The sequence below is a fragment of the Marmota flaviventris genome, chromosome 6, assembly GCF_047511675.1.
Source record: "Marmota flaviventris isolate mMarFla1 chromosome 6, mMarFla1.hap1, whole genome shotgun sequence".
Classification (NCBI taxonomy): Eukaryota; Metazoa; Chordata; class Mammalia; order Rodentia; family Sciuridae; genus Marmota; species Marmota flaviventris.
The window spans coordinates 78275881-78288513 of record NC_092503.1 but is presented as its reverse complement, the minus strand read 5'-3'; the positions used below and the strand labels follow the sequence as shown (position 1 = coordinate 78288513).

At 37.6% G+C, this 12633-nt stretch overlaps 1 non-coding gene across 1 annotated transcript; it reads right to left on the bottom strand.

Annotated features, from left to right (window-relative positions):
• Positions 1 to 2336: 2336 nt before the first annotated feature.
• LOC114087010 (small nucleolar RNA U13) lies at positions 2337 to 2439 on the bottom strand. The gene has a single exon (XR_003581740.1). It is a non-coding gene; the product is annotated as a small nucleolar RNA U13 (small nucleolar RNA).
• Positions 2440 to 12633: the final 10194 nt, after the last annotated feature.

Sequence of the window (12633 nt, the reverse complement as noted above, 5' to 3'; positions counted from 1 at the left end):
AACACTACTCAGCATACACTATGGAGAGAATTAAACACAATCATTAATCAGCTGTGCTATTCTTCCCCTCTGATCTTGACTGAGCCCCGGATCCCACAAAACCTCAGGCAGCCAACCATTCCTAATCAAACGGAATTCTCAGAGAGATTCAATAGATATACTTTTTCAGTTTATCAAGGGTTTTTATAACTACCGATGACAAAGTTAGGTAGATAGATTAAAAACTACTGGTTTTAAAGTTTATAACTCATTTTGGAATCCTAAATTATCCTTTTGTTTGATTCATACTTTTCAAACCCCACTGGATCATCCCCATTAGTTAAAATTTCCTCAATTCCTGATTGTTCTCATAAATAAAAATTTTGGCTGCAAATACCATTGATGTTTTCATCCTGAGGGATGACAAGCAGCAGACTGGTGTAAGATTATTGTGTAGCATGTCATAAGGTGGAAGGCCACTAACTCTTGTGTGGAATAACTGCAAGCTGGGCTTCCTCCACTTCAGGCTTTCTTTCAGATGAGGAGACTGAGACCACATTTGCCCCCAGCTGCTTTAATTGCTCCCCTCCACCATTTAGCTAGTTTTCACTCAATGGGCAGGGTAAGTCTAGGTGATTTAGTCCATTCTCCCATCTGAGGTATGGTTTCCTGTCACTGAAGCCCACCTTCTGAGGCAGAATGAAAGTTGCCTAGCTTATTTGTTTATTAAGATGGAATGAAAAGCATGTTCATCACATGAACTAACGTGAAGCTGGCTGGAACAGCCAACCCCATGAAAGACAGAGAACCCCCTGGTCAGTAATCTTCTGTAGGGAAGCCATTGGCTGGCGGTATAATTCAATGCAATATTACATTTGTGTTCAGTATTGTAGTACTCTGGGAGGCAAGGCTAACAAATCCCTAAATTGGGATGATTAAAAGAAAGGAGGAATATGAAAATAGTTGAGACTAAACATGCCTGCATTACATGGTTCAAAAGGCACGTTTGTGACACAAGAACACCCAACCCTAGAAATGGCAAGACGTTGGAATGGAAGCAGGCCTGGATGACAGTTCCCTCCAGACTGGTTAATGGGAAGATTATGTGTTGTGTCCACCTTTGTGATGGACGGAATCTCAAGGGCTCGCCAACGAAATGCTGATGAGGTACTCGGCTGCAGACCATTATTTACCTCCTTTGATTCGCTAAAGTATAAATAATCAAAATGATACATAAATTTAATTGCTGGTGTCGTGTAGTTATTTTTGAGGAACAGCCACAAATCTGAGATCTAGTATTTAACAAACAACTCAGGCTACCTACTCAGACTAAACACATAGTGTGTTTTCCAGGCTGTAATTTTATAAAAACAAAATGTCTTTAGAGAGAGAACAAGCTAGTACTATTGCTTTAAAAATCACTTTAGGAAAAGTCTCCTTACTAAACTAAAATAAAACGTAGACAATCTAATCCATTTTGCTGGCTGGCCCTGATCCGCCCTGTTGTGCCATGTTATTACCTTCATTTCACTGACATCCCACACGAAAGTCTTCCCTCCAGCAGGCTCCTGGAGCAGATAGACTCCTCTCTCTTTCTGATGGGGGCTTTGTTTCTCTAAGAGCAGAGGTTTGCAGACATTTTGCCTTTGGGACCCTTTTACCCACTTAAAAATCAACCAGACTTTAAAGACCTTTTGTTTCATGTGTTTTAGCTTTTGGTACTCACTGCCCTGGAAATTAGACATGTTTTTATAAAAATGTTTCAAAAAAATAAATATTTGTAAGGAAAGTGACATTCTTTCACATTTACAAATCACTTTAATATGAGAATGAACAAGGCTAGATTCTCATATCTACATCCCCACACAATCTGTGGCAATGTGTTGTTTGTTTTAACGAAGTATATGAAGAACATCCAGTCTCACACAGATACATAGAAAGAAAAGAGGAAAGTTTTCTAACGAACATCTCAGAGAATTATAGATACTCATCTACCATTCTACCAAAACTCAATGATAAGTAATTTCTTGAATTTCTTAGTTGCAACGTGGAATCTAAAAAACTTTCAATGAAACTTTTGGATTCTGTTACACTAAAATCCATCGATGTATCTTAGAATTTGAATGAATCTTTTGCTCATAGGTTGTATATTGATCATTTGTTTCAATGAGATCACAGTCTCACTGAAAAGTCTTAAAGTATTGGTATGCTTTTAAGCTTGTGCTAGATGCAACTTTTTCACAATTGTGGATTTTGGTTCAAAAATTGCACTTTATTGTTGACAAAAAATATATATATATATAGTCAGTTATTTTTCCCTAACAAGACAGGCTCACTTTTGTTCAATTATTTTTTCACATCAAACAGTAGTCTGCCAATGTTGCAACAAGGTTTAGTGACGGGCACATCTCACACAACTACGTGAACACTCAATCATTGCACTTATGAACCAAAAAGGATTACTTCCATTCATTTTTGAGAAAACATGTAACCAAGTGTGAATGGCAAGTTTTGACTGGCAGAATTCTTTCAACTAAAATTGGTGCTCCATGAAAAAAGTGGCTGATTCAGCTTACAACCCCAATAATCATAGAAGTACTTCCCTGGAGATAACCATTATGCTTTGGTACAGAGCAGAGTAATTTATGTGTACTTCCCATAGCACACTAAAAAGATGTGTACTCAAGAGTCAAGATAATAAATTCAGTAATTTTTGTGCCACTTAACCAAGGACATTAAGGGAGAGTGCACTTTAAAATTTGTTATTTATTTATTAATTTTACTGTAAATATTTGATGACAAAAACAAAAAGGCTATTAGTATAATCTGGAGCCACTGTCTTGATTTAAGCCACCAGCAGTTTTATTCATGTCACTTGTTCCTTGTGAGTGCAAATACAACACAGGGGAAAATGCAAATAGTTTCATAGCATTGTTATGAAATAGTTTTGACCTCGAAAACACCCTGAATGTGTCTCAGGGACTGGCAGGGGTTCACAGAACATAGATTCAGAGTTCCTGTCATAGAATATTTTGATAAATTTTGCAAGCCAAAAGTTGCTAAGTGATTCTGGAAGTCTAAAAAGCAGGAATACACAAATTGATAGTGACAATTACATTTTTTTCCTCAAGTGATTTATAATACAGTCATATGCCACAAAATATTTTTCAGTTGATAATGAATCACATATAAGATGGTGGTCTCATAAGACCATAATGGTGCTGAAAAATTCCTACTAGTGACATCAGAGCCATCACAGTGTAATGTGTGACTCAAAAGTTTACCCTGATGCTGGTGAAAACAAGCCTACTCTGCTTCCAGTCCCATGAAAGTCTAGTGCATATGATTAACTATGTGCAATGCATAACAACTATGTTATAACAATTATTAATGCATAACAACTATGTGAGGTACTTGGTACACTGACCTTTTCATCATAATTTCAGGGTGAATTCCTTCTACCTTATTTTTTAAAGTTTTCAGTAAAAAGTAGGTCAAATTATAATGGCAGTGGCCTTAAATCTGGTGTTTATTGTAACTCTTGATTGCATCAAGAAGAGACAACAAATGATGGACCTATACCATGAAGGTCTGTGCAACACTCTGCATGTTCACATAATAACAAATTGTCTAATGAAGTAGTTCTCAAAATGTATCTCTGTCAGTGATACGTATCTATAAAGCCAATAAAAATATCAAGATACATAAATGATACATTCTCAAAATAAAAACCCACTCTTCTTTTACTAGTTTATTTTAGTTTTACATAACATTAGGATTCATTTTGACATAATGATATAAGCATGGAATAAAATTTGCTCCAAGTTGGTTCCCAGTGCTTCCCCTATCCCTTCACTCCTTCCTCTCCCTGATCTTCCTTCTATATATTTACTTATATATTTACTTATATTTACTTTAAAAATCAGTGCATTATGGACATACATAAAGGTGAAATTCACTGTGGAATATTCATAAAAGATCTAAAACCACCATACTGTAGGGATGCAGCCACATCAATGTTTAGCAGCACAATTCACAATAACTAAGCTATGGAACCAGCCTAGATGCCCTTCAACAGATGAATAGATAAAGAAAATGTGGTAAAAATACCCAATAAGGGCTGGAGTTGTGACTCAGTGTTAGAGTGCTCACCAGCAAGCGTGAGGCACTTGGTCCAATCCTCAGAACCACATAAAAGTGAAATAAAGATATTGTGTATCCACTTACAACTAAAAAATAAATATTAAAAAAATACACAATGAAATTTTATTCAACTATGAAGAAAAATGAAATTATGGCATTTGCTGGTAAATGGATGTAACTGGAGACTATCATGTTAAGTGAAATAAGTTAGACCCAGAAAGTTAAGGTCTTAATGTTTTTTCTCATATGTGGAAGCTAGAGTAAAATAAAGGGGGGATGTGAAAGGGGGTTTTGTAAAAATAGAAAAGAAACCTGCTCTTCTTGATCCATTATTTTTCCCATAATTTTTGGTTACTTAGATTTATTTGTGCCTAAGATCATGCAACTATAAAATGGAAATGATAATTGCTCCTAAAAATCTTTGATTTTTTTATGCAATTGTAAGACTTTCATTGAGGGCATTTATGACTAATGAACATAAAGTTATTTGCAATACTTTTCTGAGATAACAACATAATGGCACTTCTCTTTATTAAAGGGTTTGACTTCAAATGCTATTTGATAGTGTCTTTCTGAAAGAATTTTAAAGATGAACAATACTGACAAGGCAAAAACTGAAATGAACCTTAAGATTAATACCTGCTACATTTTTATCTAACATAGGACAAGGGAAACTCTTGAAGTTATGGTGAGGAAGGTTGTTTTTCATTACATAGCCTAAGATTTTAATGACTGAATGGCATAAAATATTACTCTTAATATGCTTTGACATTTTCCTTTATTAGAAAATATTTTCAAATAGCTAAGGAACAGCACCATTAGTAAAAATATTTAATTTTGCAGAATATTACTCCGGGTGTCAGCTGGCACAGGATGAGACAGTCTGTTTAGTATGAATTCCTAAGGCTGAATGAAGGTTTTGAATTTGAATGAAGGTTCACAGACTTCACAAAAATATTGCCTTCCTTCTGGCAGGAGCTTTGAGAAATACCTCTGCCAGTGTTGACACAGTTTTAGGAGGGCTCCATGGTGTATAATCAGATTAGCCTATTTTCTTCCAAGTGCCTGACTCCTGAGTCCACATATGGAAGTGGTTCTCTGAGAGTAGCAGCAATGACGCCCATACTTCAGGAGTTCCTTCAGTCAGAAATAATCAAAGTCTAATAAAGGCAGTCCATCTGAGAGATGCTGGATTTCAGATGGGATCTTATTTTAACAAGTTTGAGGATAGGGAGGAAGACTTGGGTTCTTCTAGTTTAACAGTGTTTAAAAATCAATCCTCCCTGTCCCATTCATCTGAAACCTATAATACATCTATATGAGTTTTCAGCAGCAGCCCAGCAACTGCCATGGTAAAAATGAAAATTAGTTAAGTGTGTGCAAAATGTGGCTACATCCCCTTCTGGATCTCTGCTATGTGATCTTGAGCTGCGATTGACCTTGAAATGGAGCAAAACCAAGCAAAGGAAAGGCCTCCCAGGGACTGAGGGTTTGTATCCAGGTGTCTGAAGAGTGGTCATGTGCGAGCACCGGTAATGATGTATCATCTGAGCAGTTTATGCATGTTGAGTCATTGAGGTATAAATTGAACAGAACACTGTGATGAAGAGCTATGAATCATAGAAATCAATGAGTAGAAAACAACATCTGTCTAAAGATAGACTATCAACCAGAAAGTCTTAACGTGAAGTTACTGTGTGCTTACTTCTGTGTTACACTCTGATCATTGGATGCCATGTTCATTTAAACAATAATGGTTTATGTAGACCATAGGCTAAGAAGAAGCCACCACAAGGGACAACATGTCCTACCAAGGAAGGGTGACCAGTGGGCAGGGTGCTCTTAGCTATAAGAAGGAAATAATACAAAATGTTGCCAAATACCTTAGCAGCAGCAACATCAAGTAAGAATAAGAAAGTAGATGAGTAGACAAAGGGTTCAAGAAGAATTCATTAGTAAAAAAAAAAAAAAAAAAAAAAAACCAGGAAATGTGTGCAATTTGCATAGGTATTGTAATGGACAATACCCTTTATCTTTTAGTTTCTGCAGCCCCTTGAGTTCAGCTTAATCCTCGCATAAAGTGACAGCTGGAAGTAGTATTTCACTTTTATAACTTTCAGAACATTTCTCGCAGTCAAGTATCTGGTGTTGTGCCCATGTTTGTTTTTGCACCTCCTTGTGCTACACAGCAACCCTGCCTTCTTCAAGCCAAGGCCAAGACAGAGCCTGAGAAGCGAGTTCCAAAAGGCGGAGAGTGCCAGATTCCAGATATAAGAAGCCATCTCTCTTTTCTTTCCTGGTGACAAGGAAAGTGATTTCTCTGCAGTATGACATTTCAAGTCATGCCTAACTTTTGTTAGAGATAAGCAAGCTGCCAGCCCTGAAAAAATTGGGAGGACACAGGATTCAAGAGCCCAAGAAATGGTTGGGAGGCTTATTCCTTAGTACAGCTCTGGTCAGAGCCAACCCCTCTCAATCTCCTTTTCTTCTTTCCTGTGGTGTCTGGACAGTCCAAGGAGGTGGGAAAAAGAGAAAAAGCAAAACTGTAAGAATAAAGCAGAGGTTAATTGATCGAATAATAGAACTAGTTAGACTTTCCACGAAACAGTGAGAACAAAAGCGAAAGACTCTTAGATCATTACAGAAATGTTAAAATTAAGGTGATCATTAATGGAGAAGTTGCGAAAGATTTTTATTAAGTTTCAAACATAAAATTTAGATGTTTACCTCTTAAATATATTGGCTTCTTTTTCACTGAATTAACAAATTCTTTAACAACTTTGCCTTCTCCTTTAAATATAGCAAAAGTAAGTTATAGAGAGAATTCTAAGAAACAGAATTCTGGAGAACAAGAGCCACAGTCTCACAATTTCTCATTCTCTCCTCATTCTTACCATTAGCAACAGATTTCACGTCATCTCTGAGAAATAAAAAATGCCCACTCCCTCCCATTCTAATTACTCTCTGCAGCTGTCATTGTATACCATGACCTAATTAAAGATCTATAATGGTTCCCAAAAGTTCTTAAGTTAAAAACAAAGTTCATAGTCAGGTATGGTGGTGCACACCTGTAATCCCAGCAGCTTGGGAAGCTAAGGCAGGAGGATCATGAGTTCAAAGTCAGCCTCAGCAAAAGCAAGGCACTAAGCAACTCAGTGAGAACCTGTCTCTAAATAACATACTGGGGATGTGGCTCAGTGGTCGAGTGCCCCTGAGTTCAACCTCGGTACCAAAAAAAAAAAAATGTTCATAATCAACTTTTCAGGCTTATCAGCTTTACATTCACTCATCAGCATTTTATTTCTTAACCAATGTGTGTCAGGCATTTGCTAGATATAGAGAATAAAGAGATGAAAGATGGGCTTACAGAATTGAGCAAAACACAGTGTTGGAGGAGAAACTGACCCATACCTTCCACCAAGCAGTGTCATTAGTACTGTGGACCTCAGAGAAAAGACCTCTAAAACACAATGTTGAAGAGTTTGGAAGTTTTCTGAAAGATATAATGACTAGGTTGATTTTTAAATAAAAAGTAGACATCAGCCAGATGAATAAAGTCCAAGGGACAAAATGCACAAAAACAAAGAGAATTGCAGAAAAGCACAGGCGAACTGGAATCAGACATGTGGTAGGTGACAAGACCAGACTGTTAGTATAAACAGCCCATTAAGAGCCCTGCAAAAGGTTTAGATTATAATTTTAATGTAATGAGGTTACATTTAAGATTTTGAGTAAAAATGATAGGAACATGAAACATTTTCTCTTTCAGAAAGATTTTTTTTCAAACACAGAGAATGGATTGATATAGGAAGACCAATCCAAAGATTCTTAGAGGAACCTGGGAGGCAAACATGAGGACTTAAATGGTTGGTTTTCATGGGAGAGAAGTCAATGTGGAAGGAAAGATAGGGAGATGAAATTTAGAAACAAAATTTTAGTATCTGGTTACAAATTGAATTGGGGCACCATGAATGAGGGAGGAGAAATCCAATATGACTCTCAGCTAATGATTTTGTGACTTTAAAGAATCAACAGTTCTGGAGAGAGAAAGAAGCTCACTTGGAGGTAGGATGATTCTTTTGAAGGACCCTTCTCTGTACAAGTCCACATTGCAGAGTAGATACTGGGGCAAGAAGAACTATTGGAGGTCATCAGCATCTTGGTTACAAATATATTCATTAGAACAGCAAAATGAATGGACTTATTTGGTCTTTACACCTAATACACATGGTCAATGATCTGGCATAGAATCAAAAGTGGATATCAAGGAAAGCAGTTTTAAGAAAGAAATGGTCAACAGTGTCAATGAGGGAATGAGGCAGAAAGTAGACCTCCCATAGGCAGACAAGATAAGGGCCTTGGAAAGGGGAAGGAAGAGAGGAGAACATCATGCCATCTTCGAAGAAGACATTGGGTCTGGAGAACATTCTCTTATTTGCTGCCTCTGACAGCTTTAACCACAAGGGCTCCTTAACACCTGTTATTGCTCCTAACAACTTCAACCACAATTTTTCTTCCTTAACTACCCTTACCCCTAGCAACAGCTGAACCACCAAATCTACCCTTACCTGGAGCACTTCCTCTCCCCAACAGATGTGTCAAACCACAAAATTGGACCCCTCCTCTGAATTATGTCAATAAGGGATGAAATTATACAATTCTGATTGGCTTATTAAATTCAGAGCTTGAAGAATTTTGAGGGGAGGGATACCAGGGATTGAACTCAGGGGCACTCAACCACTGAGCCACATCCCCAGCCCTATTTTGTATTTTATTTAGAGACAGGCTCTCACTGAGTAGCTTAGTGCTTTGCTTTTGCTGAGGCTGGCTTTGAACACATGATCCTCCTGCCTCAGCCTCCCGAAGCACTGGGATTGCAGGTATGGGCTACCACACCCAGCTAAAGAACTTGATAGTTTGATTTTAGCATCCCTTGCCCCACCAATGTCTGCACTGGGTCATCATACATGCCTTCAAAAACCCCTATACAGTAAACTTTTTTATTGGAAACCTTGGGATCCTGCCCCCTTTGAGAGCTCTGAATTTTTTTTATTATTACTCTAATAAATTCTGTTACTTTGCTCTCTCTGTGTCTATAAACTTCATTCTTCAAATTTGTGAAACAAAGAACACACCCATCCACACCATGTTACATCAACTGCAGGAAAGATGTCCAGTAAAATAAGGCCTAAAACCATCATTTTGTATAATAATTCCATTAGTATTAAGATAGAAATCAGAATGTAGGGAGTTGAGGAGTGAATGACTGGCCAGGCATAAAGAGAATGTGAGTATAATATTTTTATCATCCAAGAAGAACTAGCTTATGCCATGGGAACAAGCAAGTCTCAAATTCTGGTGACTTAACACACAAAAAAAGATTTATTTTTCATTGTGGTACATGTTCATTGCAGGCCATTAGGGAAGCTGTGCTTATTATATTCATGCAGAAGCCCAGGCCAATGAAGAATCCAACTCAACACATCCAATATACCATTGCTGCAACAATAAAAAGAGAAAGTAGAAAAAAAAAAAAAAACTGCCGTGTCTCACAATATGTACCAATTCACTTTATGGGCTCAGGCAAGTTACATGGTCACACAAGGCAGAGAAGTACCATGCTACCATGTGTCCAGAAAGAGGAGAACCTGGATATTTGCACACAGATCTCATAACTGGAGTAGGTTAAGAAATTAGCAACAAATAGTTTTAAGTTTGACCAAAGATTTTTGTTTGTTTAGTTTTTAAAGACAATAGCCTGGGTGACATACATTTGTGATCATGCTCCATAGCTCACACTTTGTGTTCACTCATGCAATGCATCCAGTCAACATCATTCATGTCTAATACCCTATTAGAATACCGTTCCCAATGCGGGAATATTACTCTGCTTGAGAATCACTTCATGAATGATGCTGTCCCTTGATGAAACTATTTGCCCACTTGAATCCAATTATATTTAGTTAAGTATAAACTAGTCCTCCCGTTTGTAAAGAGGGTACATTCCAAGACCCCCAACTCATGACTGAAATGTGGATAGTACGGGACCCTATATATTTTCCCTTTTTTTCCACATATACACATCAGTGATAAAATTTAATTTATAACTTAGGCACAGTTAGAGATCATCAATAACTAACAAAATAGAACAACCATAATAATAAACAGTAATGAAGATTATATAAATGTGGTATCTCTCAAAATAACTTGGTGTACTATACTCATCCTTCTTGTGATAATGTCAATGCCTACATAATGAGATGAAGTGAAGTGAATGGTGTAAACATTGTGAAGCGGCATTAGGCTATGAAGTAAGGGTTGCTTGAGTACAGACACTGCAATATTGTAACCATCATTTGATAACCCAAGTGATTACTAAGTAACTAACAGACAGTTAGTATATATAACATGGATACACTGGCCAAAGGGATGATTCATATCTCCCATGAAGTGGGTATGGATCCTATCAGATTTCATCACACTATTTAGAATAGCACACAATTCAAAACTTGTGAGTGTTCATTTCTGGAATTTTCCATTTAACATTTTCTGACTGTGGTTGACTGTGGGTAACTAAAACCAGGGAAAGTGAAAACTACATCATGGGGGACTACTGTATTTCCTCATGTTTCCAGTGTTGACTTAATTTGTGTATTTTTGAACATGTTTTGGAGTATTTTCTTCTGATTCCTAAAGGTCTCCATTTGTCTCCTTTCTTTACACAGAGCAACCGGCCATAAGGAATGTGCTCAATCCATGATTTGAAAAGAACAATTGGTTTCTCCAAGACCAGAAAAGACCCTTCAGCAAAGGTTTTGGTGTCTTACCACCCCATAGAGTTGTTTATACAATGTTTTATAAAGAAAATTGCAGACTCTGTTTTTTTCCATGGCTAAAGAGGCAGGAAATTGAGCAGCAGTGGCCTAACTCTTATGGAAACTCCACCCCTTGTACTGGCACTGTAGTAATTTTGCTTATTCTGCTTTCTGGGACTAGCCCAAACCTGTCAAGTTCTCACTTTAAAAACTTGCAGATGCATCCACCACATATTTATGCACTCATTTTCATATGCATAGAAGTTGCTACTGAGAGAAGACACTTCATAAAGAAGGCTTGCAAGTGAGTTGTTTTTATCAAGACAGACTTACTCAGCTTTACCTTCATTCTCTTGCCTGGCCCTCCAGAACCATGGCCATTCATGTGCAGGATCCCTCTCTGGATTCAAAGCTTAGTCTGTTCTGTGGGACATGTGTGCTATCTGGCACTTACACATCAAAACCATAACCTGTGCTTCATTAACACAACCCATTTTACTGAGCTAAACAACCATAGATATACAAACTCAGGAGAAATGAAACAGGTGCACATGTAGTTTGGTAAGGATTTCCATTATAATCATAGTTGAAAATTTAGACTTAAGTTATTAAATTTTTGAGCCAGGTGGAGTCACAAAAACCACCCACACACAAAATAAATAGGTCAATACATAACCCAGACAGACCAGAAAAGGCTTTTTGAAGAAAAGGGAAATTTTGTCAAGAAGTGTGTTTCCTGAAAGAATGAGTTAGGCAGCGAAGGCAGTGTATGATTAGGAAAAAGCTAAGCCACAGCTACTTGGGTGTGTCCTGAGGACAAGCATCTACTGTGATCCAGTGAAGCTTCTGAATATCTTTTCCACACAGGGGAGAAAATACAATTTCTGGTCTTATTAATTTCAATCTTTGATTCCAAGTAGCAAAAATACTAAAGAATCCTTGTAGCCAAATTGCATTCATAAATATTTTTTTTTTTTACAAGTGAGTTGACTCCAGTTGGCATTTATCAACTTATAGGTCAGTTCAAATGTTTTTACAATGAGCCATAAAAGAGAGGAAGTATACTCTGTGCTAGTGGTCAGAAATCCTGCTTTTTCTCAGCAACTTGTAACTGCCCAAAACTGATAACACCACATACAGGACCTTTGTAATGGTGTGAAATGCCTTAACAATGAGCAACTCCTACAGGGGTAGGTGGCCAGGTCATTGAGCAGCTCTTAACACAATTGTCTTGTGATGCCTGCGTCCTGTCAACCCCTTTTCTCAGTAAGCATACACTACTTTTTAATCCCCTTTCCAACCATTCCCTCCTTCTCCCCTTATGTTAATCTGCTTCTTTCCATTTTTTCCATTTTGATATTTTTATTCCTGCTAGAAACTCCTAGAGCCTTCTCACTCCCTTCTAAGCCTTCTGGAAGAATTGCCGGGCCATGTAGTAGTGAAAATGCTGCTGAAATGGAGATCGCTTGCGGGCAGAGATCAGGGCTGCCTTGCACATAATAAATATGGCATGTAGCATTTACTATATTTTCAGTAGTCCAACCCCATTTCTTTTAAAGACTTCTGGTGAAAATATCTGTGAGCCTTGTTGAAGTGCTGGATCTCATCCACATCTTCCAAATACCCTAAAGTACGAGGAGCAAAGAGCTGCCTGTGGAATATCAAATCTCCATTTCCAGCCAACCTCTGAATCAGT